The sequence below is a fragment of the Anolis sagrei genome, chromosome 2, assembly GCF_037176765.1.
Source record: "Anolis sagrei isolate rAnoSag1 chromosome 2, rAnoSag1.mat, whole genome shotgun sequence".
In the NCBI taxonomy this organism is placed as follows: domain Eukaryota; kingdom Metazoa; phylum Chordata; class Lepidosauria; order Squamata; family Dactyloidae; genus Anolis; species Anolis sagrei.
In genome coordinates this window covers 89,813,657-89,828,346 of record NC_090022.1, presented here as the reverse complement: position 1 = coordinate 89,828,346, position 14,690 = coordinate 89,813,657, and the positions used below count along the sequence as shown (strand labels likewise).

Genomic DNA, 14,690 nt, shown 5'->3' with positions numbered 1-14,690 from the left:
CTGGAAGTAGCCCAAGAAAGGAGGAAAGCAAAAGGAAACAGTGATAAGGGGAGATATGCCCAGTTAAATGCGCAATTCCAGAGGTTAGCCAGAAGAGATAAGGAACTATTTTTAAATAAGCAATGCATGGAAGTGGAAGAAGACAACAGAATAGGAAGGACAAGAGACCTCTTCCAGAAAATTAGATACATTGGAGGTAAATTTCAGGCAAAAATTGGTATGATAAGAAACAAAGATGGCAGGGAACTAACAGAAGCTGAAGAGATCAAGAGAAGGTGGCGAGACTATACAGAAGATCTGTATAGGAAGGATAATAATATTGAGGATAGTTTTGACAGTGTGGTGAATGAATTAGAACCAGACATCCTGAGGAGTGAGGTTGAATGGGCCTTAAGAAGCATTGCTAACAACAAGGCAGCAGGAGACGACGGGATCCCAGCTGAACTGTTTAAAATCTTAAAAGAGGATACTGTCAAGGTGATGCATGCCATATGCCAGCAAATATGGAAAACACAAGAATGGCCATCAGACTAGAAAAAATCAACTTATATCCCCATACCAAAAAAGGGAAATGCGAAAGACTGCTCAAACTTCGGTACAGTGGCCCTTATTTCTCATGCCAGTAAGGTAATGCTCAAGATCCTGCAAGGAAGACTCCAGCAATACATGGAGCGAGAGTTGCCAGACGTTCAAGCTGGGTTTAGAAAAGGCAGAGGAACGAGAGACCAGATTGCCAATATCCGCTGGATAATGGAGAAAGGCAGGGAGTTTCAGAAAAACATCTATTTCTGCTTCATTGACTATTCTAAAGCCTTTGACTGTGTGGATCATAATAAATTGTGGCAAGTTCTTGGTGGGATGGGCATACCAAGCCACCTTGTCTCTCTCCTGAGGAATCTGTACAAGTACCAAGTAGCAACAGTCAGAACTGACCACGGAACAACAGACTGGTTCAAGATTGGGAAAGGCGTACGGCAAGGCTGCATACTCTCACCCAACCTTTTTAACTTGTATGCAGAACACATCATGCAATGTGTGGGGCTTGATGAATGCAAAGCTGGGGTGAAAATTGCTGGAAGAAACATTAACAACCTCAGATATGCAGATGACACCACTCTGATGGCCGAAAGCGAGGAGGAGCTGAGGAGCCTTCTAATCAAGGTGAAAGAAGAAAGTGCAAAAGCTGGGTTGCAGCTAAACATCAAAAAAACCAAGATTATGGCAACAAGAATGATTGACAACTGGAAAATAGAGGGAGAAAATGTGGAGGCCGTGACAGACTTTGTATTTCTAGGTGCAAAGATTACTGCAGATGCAGACTGTGGCCAGGAAATCAGAAGACACTTACTTCTTGGGAGGAGAGTAATGTCCAGTCTCGATAAAATAGTGAAGAGTAGAGACATCACACTGGCAACAAAGATCCGCCTAGTCAAAGCCATGGTCTTCCCTGTAGTAACCTACGGATGTGAGAGCTGGACCTTAGGGAAGGCCGAGCGAAGGAAGATAGATGCTTTTGAGCTGTGGTGCTGGAGGAAAGTGCTGAGAGTGCCTTGGACTGCGAGAAGATCCAACCAGTCCATCCTCCAGGAAATAAAGCCCAACTGCTCATTGGAGGGAAGGATACTAGAGACAAAGTTGAAGTACTTTGGCCACATCATGAGGAGACAGCAAAGCCTGGAGAAGACAATTATGCTGGGGAAGGTGGAAGGTAAATGGAAGAGGGGCCGACCAAGGGCAAGATGGATGGATGGCATCCTTGAAGTGACTGGACTGACCTTGAAGGAGCTGGGGGTAGTGACGGCCGACAGGGAGCTCTGGCGTGGGCTGGTCCATGAGGTCACGAAGAGTTGGAGACGACTGAACGAATGAACAACAACAACAGGCATAGCTGAGAGATCACTCTTCCCAATCTGTGCCATGTTCCCCTATATCACTATCTTCCTTTTTTTTTTTTTATCAAACTTGTGCAATCATGCAAGTTTGGGATCTCCATCATAATGGATAAATGTAAAACATTTATCCATTCCAATTCTATTAATTTAAAAATAATGAAAAAGAAAAAAGTCTATGGCTTTACACATGGTCTTTCTCTGATTGTCAATGGAAGTGTACTGCTGGCCATTTATACACAGGAAAATCAAGTGGGAGGAAAAGACCAGTCCCAAAACCAACCCCAAAGAACACGTCACTAGCACAGAAGACAAGATGCAGACAGGTCTATCCATCACATATAAATTACTTCTTATAAGCGTAGCAAAATTAAAGACGATTGAAGTTGATTGTTTACAGTTTTTCCAAAGTACTTGTAGCAGATTCTTTGCTTATGAGTCCCCACATAAGCAAAAAATGGATTTTGAATCATGGAATAGGACCTGTAGGCACCAGTACGCAAAGAGCATCAGAGATGGGGTATAACTGTGTGTAATATAGTGGCCCCTTAGTATCTGCTGAGGTTTGGTTCTAGTACACCTGCCACATGCCATTGGTGCTCAGGGCCTAGTATATCATAGTCCAAAGATGTCCCTTATATAAAATAGGAAAATTAAATTGCTTTTCAGATTTTTTTAAACCATGTTAAAAAGGCATGGCTCTTTTTTGTTCTTGTAGAAGCAACATGTGTCATTCCTTTCCATCTCACGTATCTTCATTCATCTCTGCTGTGTTTAGCCTTTTAAACAGTCACTCTTCTATTGCTGGGAGCAGGTTCAACCCCCCACCCCACCCTAATGCTTAGCTTGAACTATTTTAGTGGAAATCAACAGGCTAGACATAAAATCATTTTAGTGTTCTGGGTCAACTGGTTTCTGTCAGGTTAGTCCAATAATGGATTGACTGTAATTGTTTGAGCTACTCATTTATCTCATGTCACATTTATCTCACTTTGCAATTCCTTCCCAAAAGGCATACCCTTACTGACATTAGAATTCCCACCACATGCAGTACACATCTGCTCTTGTTGGTTTGAATTTCCATTGTGCATCCTCCATGAGCAAAAACATCTTATTTAATCTTGCTGCTGTTCAGTACAGTCTACGAATCACCTTGTATTGAACTTCATGAACTGAAAGGTGGATCGAAGTATGTTTAATGGGCTGGCATGTATTAATGCATTCTTCCACATAGATCAATATTCCAAGATCTCTTTCCTCTAGTCATTTAAATGTAGGCATCTCAATATTAACACTATTCATTAGCCTATATATCTTTCCAAGGTGTCCCTTGGAACGATAACTTCTAACTGTGGTAAGTTGTTTAGATAAGTTCTGGTTTGTCCGCTACCTCATGAAACAAAGAATTCCTTATTTCTAAAAGTTTTTTTAAAACATGACCACCTTGCAGAAATTATGAAAAGGGATGCAAAAGGAAGACCAGATTCTAGGATTCTAGAAATTGCTGGTGAAATAAATGTGGCATTATTTGATCCAGAATCTAAGATATTTAAAACAGGCCAACTTAAATTGAACAAACTACAGTGGCCCAAATCTTTATTTTAATTTCAGCTAGTGCCAACCATCTGAATCAGTGGAATTTTTCAATATGGTAACTTATTCAGTTGTTGATTCAAGGGGTCTACTTTAACCAATTGGACTAATCAGCCTATTGCATTTATGTGAAGATGTATGCAGTCACTGTTACTTTGATATGTATTCCCTTCAGAATCCATTCTGTCCTGCCTCCACTGAAATCTATATAAATTACATTTTATATTTTCCAATATTTCCTAATATTCTTAATATTTTTTGCCCTGTTTTGCCACTTTTATGTGTGGCTTGGATGGGGCCTGCTGTGATCATCACACAACAAATGGTGAGCCCCACCCACATTCCTCCCAATATAGGGTGAAAATGCGGAGAGGCACTCCCTCCACCACTACAGGGAGGAAAGTTTTGTTTGGGTAGCTGCAGCAGAGTTACCCTCACTTTCTCCCCTTTATTGCCATGTGAGGGCAGAAATGGTGGTGAAGTAATGCACATTGCTGCCCTTTCTACCATTTGTTGGGCGGGGGAGGGGGAGGGAGAGGGTGCCAAGGCATTCTGTCCCATCCCACTGTGTGATGAGGAAAGGAGGGAGAGCATGCAGGGTGCCACAAACCACCCCACACACCTTCCCTTTAACGGCACAATGGTACAGCCTGAAAGTGCTGTATGAATTAGACTATATTGTCCTTAAGACCAGACAAATAATTCTTTAACAAAAATATTTTTATTTTTCACAATTACATTGCAGAAATTACCTTTTGGTCAACATAAAATGTGATACAATGATAACAGACAAGTAATTCCAGTAGGAAAATTGAATTCTCTCCTCTTCCTACTCCTGGCAGAAATAAAAATCCTATTAGGTAATAGTACAATAAAGAGAACCCTTTCTTGCACACACCTCCAGGTTAAAGTTTGGAATGATATATATTGGTGTAGAAAATCCATATTTAGAATGTCTACTTGGAATTCATAAAGACGGAATTTAATAAACATACTTCCAGACAACCTTCCTGCACATAATATTCTTTGTCTGGGCTGTTTCCTGCCAGCAACACCCACATTACCAGCATCATTCTCAAAAGTAGAAAACAAACTTTATAGAAGGGTCACGTGTGCCTTACAGTACATGTAAAAGAGTCACCAAAACACAGGGCAGAATTTTAAAAAATCACAACAATTTATATCCATAGCTGAAATGTAGTACTGCAGCAGGTCTCAGACCTGCAGTCTATTTTTATTCCAGGAAGTATATTAAAGATAGATATTATTTATTTCTTGTAAGAAATTAATTCTGGTCATGTAACATGTCTGAGAATTTAGTCCATTCTGCTTTTCTGAAGTTGAACCTTTGTTTAAATTGAGCTTCCTGAGGCCTTATGGTTGGGAACAGTTGGCATACTATAGGTTAGTGCTGTGTGTTTGGGACTGGTGGTCCCACTGATTTAGTGCATTGCTGTACAATGCTGTCACTCACAAATAAGAGGTCTGGGTTATAACCTCGGTGCCATCTCCCACTGTTGTAGGATGGTGGGAGCTTACTATCATGGATGAGTGATAGTTTGTACAGTTCAGACCAGGAGAAGACAGCCTCTCCATTTTTATCCTCTTGAGCATAGCCCCATACATGGCTATGGCTGTTAAAGTCACCAATTACTACCGCCCTTTGGTGCCTATCAAAGTTCTTGGGGGAGGGAAGAGAGAAGCAGAACTCTTCATTTAGGGGCTTGTACACAGAGGTGATGGTGATGTTACTAAGCTCTACTGTTATAACTTTTATATTGTTTTCTTCAGTGTTGTGGGCACTGCTGACTTGGAGGCCTGGTTTTACAAAGACAGCACTTCCATACTGCACATGTGGCTTCTGGAGTGAGAGAATCAGCCGTCTACGAAGACATTGCCCAGAAGATGCCTGGATGTCTTGCAATCCTGCGAGGAGCCCTCTCTCATGTCCCCCCTTGCGGCAACCCCAGAGGCAGTCCAAGTGGCCAGATACTGGTCAAAGGACATTTAATCAACTACCAAGCTTGCAAACTCTATGTTTTGTCTGTCTGTTTGTTTGTTTTGTTAAAAATGTAATACAAATGTCTGGTTGCTCCTGGCACGATAAATAAATAAATAGTAATTAATTAACATAAGCTTTTTCATCCTGATCACAATGAAAAGCAAGAGCTCCTGAATACACATTTTGCTTCCTTTCTCCTTCCCCAAGACCACAGTGTGCTTTCATGAACCAGCAAATACCTTAACAAGCAATACCAGTTGCAAATCAACAGTACTAAAAAGTTAGTGAGAAATGACCCAAGTTTGCCTAAATGTGTTTTAATCTGCAGTTTGATAAGAACTGCACCCAAGAGAATTGAAGGAACTTGTTGATATACTACAGAACCATTTGCCATCATTTCAAAGAAATCTTGGAAAACAGAATACTTTGACTGGAGATGAGCAACCAAACATCATCTCCGTGTTAAAAAAAAGAGTCAGATGCAGACGTGTTCTTGGCAGCTTCAGAAGTAGGTCCAATTATTTTAAGTCACAGGACAGTACATTTCAATTGAGCATAAAAAAGAATGTCTTGAAAGTGACAGCAGTTTAGCAATAGAACCAATAGCTAAGAGATGGTGGGATCACGTTCTCTGGATGTCTAGAACAAGAAGTTGGGTAGCGACTTGCTAAGAATGCTTCCACTTGGTTCGATTGATGGTCTACAGTTATGATTCCATTATTCTAGAATTTTTTCAGGGAAACATTTTAGAAAAATTGCCCAGATTCTTTTATTTCCTCTTCCTCTTAATCCTTTGGGGATCTTGTTTGGCAGATATAATTGCTCACATACATCATATTACTTTATGACAGAGTAGCACAAGTCTCTAGGAACTCAAAATAGCTATATATGTAGACAAGATTGTTTTTTTTAAAAAAATGGATAACAAAAGGTTAACTTGTAAAATGTGGCTATAAGTCTTATTTTCAAAATGAATTAACAGAGAAAATATTTAAACATTGCTGCCTGAGTGATAAAGATTAAAAAAAAACAACAAACACAGCCCACCATACATCTTACTTAATTTCATTTCTCAGTTGCACAATATCTATTCTCTGACTTGTATATTCTTAGACCAACTAAATTTTATCTTATTAAAATGCACTTTGGAGCCAAACTGCAATATATTCTTCACATTTCCAATTCCTTTTGTAATGATTTACTTCTGTATTTTGCCTTTCCTGCTCTTTGAATAATACATTTGGAAGCTTGATCACTGCTTAGAGCTGAACTGATAGGCACTGTTTACAAGACATTGAATTTGAATAGCATCCATCATTTGGATAATTATGGTGTTGTTTCTGCAAAACAAGTAGAACACTGAGTTGAAAGAAATCAGATAATGAATTCATTATATATTGCAACTAACTTGTAGCCAAGTCATATCTAGTATTTTCAGATCATCTATTTAACTATTTTCATTAAACTATGGATCAAATAACAGAACTGCGATTGCCAGTGTCATCTCCATACACCTCCTTCTGTCTCTTGTGGATGTTCCCCACTGTCTCATTCTCAAAAATCAGGAATTCAGTTACAGCATGATACTTCTGATGGACATCAAGAGCAGCAGACATTTCGAAGGAGTGCTAAGACAATGCCATATGTGGCAGTGGGTTTAATTAAATTTGAGAAGTGGGAAGGATTCTTCTGTGCCCTCAGCAAATAGCTAAGCAGTAGAATAAAATTTGGATTTTTAAACAGATGTTATACATTACTTTCAGAGTGACCCTCATATCTTGCTTGCATCTTGCACTTTATTCAGTTGCACACAAGACCTCCATGTGCTTTAGCTATGGGATTAGACCAAGAATTGTTCTTTCACTTAACAGGATTTTAGAACTGGGGGGCAACCCTCTTATATTTTGTGGAAATTATATTCTTATTATAACTGTAAGATAGACATATAGTTGCTTGAGAGTATGAAAAAATGAAAAAACAGGTTATATTGCAATGTTTATGACATTATTTTTTATTTGTAATCATTTATATTATGCGGTTGCTGTGTAATATTCCACTTTAATTTCCTATTCCTATCAAATCCTAGGGAATTTAGAATTATCAAGCACAGAGATCTAGTGCCTCAGATGAAACTACAAATACCAGGATTTCATTGAATGTTGCAATGGCAGCTAAAGTGGAGTCATAATGGTATCATTGTGTGGTGTGAAATGCCCTCTGCTGTATTATACTGTAGCTACTTCATCAGACTGGGTGATTTTTGTGTTCTAGGATGCTTTCACCCCATCTGGGGGATGGAGACTGACACCAGACATTACACGGGATTGTGTGACATCCAGCAGAGGCCCTATCCACAACCAGGGTGAAGCATTGTGGGACACTTCCACCCCAACGTGAGAGGCTCCAAATGAGTTAGCACAGGGCCTCCCCACAAGAGCGACACTTTCCCCATGTGATGTGAAAAGTGTTGCAAAGAGGAAGCTACATGTGGGGTGACAGATTTGCCCTGCTGCTCCCTCTTTCCTTGCAGAAGCCCGGCGAAGCGAGATGCTTTGCCTGGGCTTTCTGATGAGGTTGTCGATAGCTTTGGTAAAATACCTTATTTGCTATCAAAATTACATTTGTTGTCAGTATGTGTCTTCCAGTCAACCCTGACATATGACAACCCTATCTTAGGATTTTCTATGCAAAATATATTTGGGGGATAGAGTGATTTTGCCTTTTTCTTGGGCTGAGAGAAGTGTGGCTTGTCAAGGATCACATCCATGGCTGAAACTGAGACCATGTTTTCCTAGTCTTAGGCTCAAATCACTACATCTAGGTCCTTATAGATTACATTGCAGAGCTCCATACGATCTTTTGGAGGTTTTAAAAATATTTATTATTTGTAAATGTTTCTATGCAGATACAGATCACTACTTACTTCCTGAGATCTTCTTGCTCTGTCATTCTATGTGACATGGAGATATCTATCTAATGATAAAATTAATACATTTTAAATGTGCTTTGATTTTTGATTCAGTAATTCCTCAAATATTTTTTGCAGAATCACCTTAATTGGTGTTTTTTATACTTGTCACATATTTCTGAAAATTGATGAGATTGCTTTGAATAACATTATTTTGTTCCTGATAGAAAACAAACATATTTCTAGCTATGGATAAATGTCTTAAATATAGAAGTAGGTTTGTTAATTGCTATCATGGATGTAGGGGTGGGAACAAAAAAAGTTATGTTTTACTGCATTAGGGAAGTAAATTCGCAGAATATATGATGGACAAGTAGTAGGAATAACCTTGTGAAACCATGTGCCCCACAAACACATAACCTTCTTTCCTGGAAATAAGCCTTCCATATTTTAAATAAATACTAATATGGCTTGGCTAGAAAGTCACAATTACATCCCTGCTTGCTAGGGAGCAAGTTCCACTAAATCAGCGAACCTTACATTCAAGTAGGGATGTGACAAATTATTCAACTTCTTTGCATTTCCCAGAATCTCATCAGCATTCTTTCCTATCTTAGTTCTGTACTGCATTTTGAGACTTTCCACCACTGTCGCTTCCTGCTTTAAAAATAATCCCTTCTCCTATTATATTCCTTTATTGATCCATTTTTCTAACGGTATGTATAACTTCAATGGATTAATGGGTTTAGCTCGATGGTTGTGGAATCCTTAATGAAGATCTGGTGCTTAATATTTTTAGTTTTAAAAGAGAAAGTTGTAGATTTCTCTAGAACCATGATTTAGGCCTTTTCATTTGCCAGTAGATGATACTTACATCATTCATTTATTTTTGCATCCAAAGTTTTACCTAAGAAAACATTATTTTTCTTAGGTAATAAGAACACTACAGTCTCCCTACTACAGTCTCCCTACTACAGCCTCCCTACTACTGCACTACAGTCTCCCTACCTGAGCTAGCGGGGGTGGTCTCGAGCCTGGCATTGGAGTCTCAACGGCTTTTTGTGGTGGGAGACTTCAATGTCCATGCTGAGGCGGCCCTCTCAGGAGCGGCTCAGGACTTCATATCTGCCATGGCAACTATGGGGCTGTCCCAACAGGTATCTGGCCCCACTCACTGTGCTGGACATACATTGGACTTGGTTTTCTGCCAGGGATGGGAGGAAGGTGGCGGTGTTGAGGAGCTGACCATCTCTCTGTTGCCATGGACCGACCACTTCCTGGTCAGATTTAGGCTCACTGCGCCCCCCAACCTCTGCAGAGGTGGAGGACCCATTAAGTTGGTCCGCCCCAGGAGGCTTATGGATCCGGATGGATTCCTGACTGCTCTTGGGGAGTTTCCCGCCACCTCGGTAGGTGACCCTGTTGATGTGCTGGTCACTCTCTGGAATGGGGAGATGACTAGGGCAATTGACACGATCGCTCCGGAACGTCCCCTCTCAAGTAGCCGAGCTAAACCAGCCCCTTGGTTTGCTGAGGAGCTGGCAGCGATGAAGCGAAGGAAGAGGGAACTAGAGAGTGTGTGGCAATCAGATCCGAGCGAGCCAAATCGAACACGGTTTGTGTCCTTTTTAAGGGCATATGCCGCGGCAATAAAAGCCGCAAAGAAAGCTTTCTTTGCGGCCACTATTGCGTCTGCAAAGAACAGTCCGGCTGAGTTGTTCCGAATTGTCAGAGGCCTTTTAAACCCTGCCACCCTAGGCAGGAACCCTGACAATTCGGCTTCTTGCTGTGAAACTTTTGCTCAGTTCTTTGCAGACAAAGTCGCTTTGATCCGTTCTGGTCTGGACACCATATTAAGGGCAGTCTCTGAGGATGTAACACGAGCACCTGCTTGTCCTATTTTGATGGATTCATTTCAATTGGTGAAACCCGAGGATGTGGACAAGATACTTGGAGGAATGAGGCCTACCACGTCCATCCTAGACCCCTGCCCATCCTGGCTTCTAAAGGAGGCCAGAGGGGGATTGGCTAAGTGGGTTGAGGTGGTGGTGAATGCCTCCCTTCGGGAAGGCAAGATTCCAGCGAGCTTAAAACAAGCTATAATAAAACCGCTGTTGAAGAAACCATCACTGGATCCCACTAAATTTGACAACTTCCGGCCAGTTTCCAATCTCCCCTTCTTGGGCAAAGTCCTGGAACGCGTGGTGGCCACACAACTCTAGGTATTCTTGGAAGACACGGATTTTCTGGATCTGGCACAGTCTGGTTTCAGACCGGGACATGAAACTGAGACAGTCTTGGTTGCCTTAGTGGATGATCTGCACCGGGAGCTCGACAGGGGGAGTGTGTCCCTGTTGGTGTTGCTGGATCTCTCAGCGGCCTTCGATACTGTCGACCACGGTATCCTTTTGGAATACCTCACGGGGATGGGACTTGGGGGCACTGTTTTACAGTGGCTCCGGTCATTCCTGGAGGGCCGATCCCAGAAGGTGTTATTGGGGGACACCTGTTCAACCCCACAACCTTTGTCTTGTGGGGTTCCACAGGGCTCAATATTGTCTCCCATGTTGTTTAATATCTACATGAAGCCACTGGGAGAGATCATCCGGAGTTTCGGGGTACGGTGTCATCTGTACGCAGATGATGTCCAACTCTGTCACTCCTTTCCACCTGCTACTAAGGGGGCTGTCGAGGTCCTGAACCGGTGCCTGGCCGCTGTAATGGTCTGGATGAGGGCGAACAAATTGAAACTGAATCCAGACAAGACAGAGGTACTCCTGGTCAGTCACAAGGCTGAACAGGGCATAGGGTTACAGCCTGTGCTGGATGGGGTCGCACTCCCCTTGAAGGCGCAGGTTCGCAGCTTGGGTGTGATCCTGGATTCATCACTGAGCCTGGAGCCCCAGGTCTCGGCAGTGACCCAGGGGAGCATTTGCACAGCTAAAGCTTGTGCACCAGCTGCGCCCGTACCTTGGGAAGTCTGACTTGGCCACGGTAGTCCATGCTCTGGTTACATCCCGTTTAGACTACTGCAATGCTCTCTACGTGGGGTTGCCTTTGAAGACGGCCCGGAAGCTTCAATTGGTCCAACGTGTGGCAGCCATGATACTAACAGGAGCGTTGTACCAGCTCCACTGGCTGCCGATTTGCTACCCGGCTCAATTCAAGGTGCTGGCGTTGGCCTATAAAGCCTTAAACGGTTCCGGCCCAAGATACCTATCCGACCACATCTCGACCTACGAGCCCACCAGGACTTTGAGATCTTCCGGGGAGGCCCTGCTCTCGATCCCGCCTGCTTCACAAGCACGGCTGGCGGGGACGAGAGATAGGGCCTTCTCGGTGGTGGCTCCTCGGCTGTGGAACACCCTTCCCGTGGACATTAGACTGGCACCTTCTCTGATGATATTCCGCAGGAAATTAAAGACTTGGTTGTTCAAGAAGGTGTTCGAATAAGAAGTACAATGATTGGTAATGACTATAGGAACGGAACAACGGAAAACAATATTGGATTGTGGCTTGGACGATGAGACGACGCTGAATGATTTTTGTAGTAATGATGTTGTTTTTGTATAATGCTGGATTGTGAATTGTTTTTATACTGTGTCTTGAATGTTGTTGTTTCTCTGTTGTACACCGCTGTGAGTCGCCCCCGGGCTGAGAACAGCGGTATATAAGTAAAGTAAATATATAAGTAAAGTAAATAAAACTATTAGTCTCCATATCTTTGAACAGGAGAAAATTCAGACAGAAACATTTGAGGTCATTTCTATGACTTTTGAATATAGGACATTTGTGGAGCATTTCTCCAATCAATTTCATGATATCATATTGAGTAGAGAATCCATTTTGAATTATCATATACTATTATCAGTTGTTTTAGCCTTGTTGCAATTTTTATTAAAAAAAAATGTATTTCTTTTGCTTTGTACTTTAAAGCATGCCCCAAATTGACTAAGGTGTGTTTTAAACGTACATGTGAAAAAAATATCTATTCCTGGTCTGAAAATGTTGTTTCTTGTTCAATTATGCAGTACTTATTTTGAAAATAGCTGATATACTCCAGAAACTTTATTTTTGTGGCTGCCACAAACTATGTTGAATTGGTTTAGACTCTATGAGACATTCATTGAAAAACTATAACAAAATGGGCTGCAGGATGTCCAGTAAAAACATAATGTTAACAGAATTTTCAAATTGTTCCCAACTCTTGTAATGGTAGAGACTAGGCCTGGGTAACAACAGAAAAATTTGTTTCTAAAATCGATTTGTATTTGGGGTTTTTTTTTTTGTTTCGATATTTAAAATAATTACAAAATTTTCCTTTTAAAAAGTTCGATATTTACGAAATTTTGTAAATGGTAAAAAATTAACGAATCGATTTCCGAAACAATAACGAATCGATTCGTTAATGGCGGACGCGACCGCGAAATACGCTAAAAAACCTCCAAAACCTTCTGAAACTTCCCTCTCCCTCTGTTGTTGACTGTTGGTGTGATATTATAATTTTTTTTCACTAATTAAACCATAAAACTGGGCCAGACATGCGGAAATAATAACGAAACGACCTCAAAACAATAACGTAACGAATACAATATCGAAATACGAAGCATTTACAAAACGTTTTTGAAAATTCGTTTTTTTTAATAATTACTCCAGAATGGTTCGTTATCGTTTTGTAATTGAAAAAATTAACGAATTATTAACGAATTACGAATTAACGAAACGAAACCGCCCAGCCCTAGTAGAGACAAGAAAGGGATGTTCTGTGGTTAAGTGAACTATGGGAAATCAAAACCACAGAATCCAAAGCCTTTCCATTTCCTAGCACATTTGAGACTGGCAGCAAACCTGGAAAAACAAACTCCAAAGGACCCCTTGTTAAAGTTTTCATAAGCTCAACTCCTAAAATCTCCATTAATATTTACCTAGAGAAACCCTTGCACTCTGAGTCCAGTGAGAAGAGAGGCCAAGTTACTTCTAGCACACAATAATTATTTTACATTACAGCATCACAGAGTTTGTCATTCAAGAAGTATTTGTCAGTTGATCAGCTAGTAATTGGGCAAACCACAATTAACTAAAGAGGTGTACCATAAAGCACAAAGGTAAAATGTCCCAAACATAATTTTGAAAGATGTAAAAGAAAGCCTGACCTCCTAAATTCTTCATCCTCAGCTTGAATCACATGGCACAGATGCATATCCTTTTTCCATCAAAGATGCTCCAGAGACATTTTTTTGCTACTTCTCCCTCCACTTTTAATGAAATTGATATCACAGGCTCTTCCATCTATGCTGCCTTTTAAAGAGAATGAGGCCTCCCAGAAACACACAATGTTAGTGCTCAAAGGGAACAGGATGATTTTCCTCATTTATGTAGTTCAAATGTCTTGTCTACCAAAAGCCTTGCCAGGCCACTGTAGCACACTATAGTTTGTGAACTGCTTTCACAGTTAACTCTCTGATTGAACTGTGGCCATCTAATATTAAGAATTTGTAGGTGATATGAATAATTCACAGAAGAGCTGACTTCTCTCTTCATCCCCCCAAATATGAACAGGGTCTGAAGTGCTGCATGCCAATTGTAAGTAAGGCTCATAGCATGAGATGGCATAAAGTATACTGTAATGTTGCTCTCTAAAACCAGAACAGAAGTACTGACAGATAGTCCCTTCTACATCATTTCTCAGATTTGGTCCATTAAGATGCCATCATCAATGGGATCAAAAGTGGTTGAGAGATCCAAAAGATCAACAGGGTAGCAGTTTCACAGCCTTTCTCATACAATCTCTTTCATTATCATACTCTAGCCTGAAATAAATCTAGACAATCTGTTTCTTCTGGGAATGCCTTAAGTTGTGCAGCTACTGCATGCTCAACCACTTTGCCCAGAAAGAGAATGAGATTCTTCCATATAATCATGTAAAACTACTATGATGAAATAACATCTGAAACTGAAGTAGCAGGGTATGAATCCTAAGTCAAATATTGATTTGACTATATTTTTAGGTACTATATATTCCAGCCCTATATCATAATCTATAAAGTAGGTCTTCCTCTTAATAAAATATATATGGTGTATGTGATTGAGTGCCATGGTACTACAAACAAATAGCACCATGTTTAATATTTGAAAACCAGAAAGCTAAAAGATACAATGGTTTATTAATTTTCCTTGTACAGATAAGAATGACTTGCATTGTCAAGCATGCTGCCAGAAAAAAAATGTACAAACATAAGAGTAGTTCAGATCAAAGACAGTTTGAGGATAAGCAAACCTGGTAAAGTCAAATCACTTT

The 14,690-nt window shown here is 40.8% G+C and overlaps 1 long non-coding RNA gene across 1 annotated transcript in view; it reads left to right on the top strand.

Moving 5' to 3' along the window:
* Positions 1-5,576, top strand: part of LOC137096049 (uncharacterized) — a 136,752-nt gene extending 131,176 nt beyond the window's left edge. Inside the window, exon 3 of the long non-coding RNA XR_010909180.1 lies at positions 5,274-5,576. This is a non-coding gene — a long non-coding RNA (uncharacterized lncRNA). The remainder of the gene's footprint in view (positions 1-5,273) is intronic.
* The last annotated feature ends 9,114 nt before the right edge of the window (positions 5,577-14,690 follow it).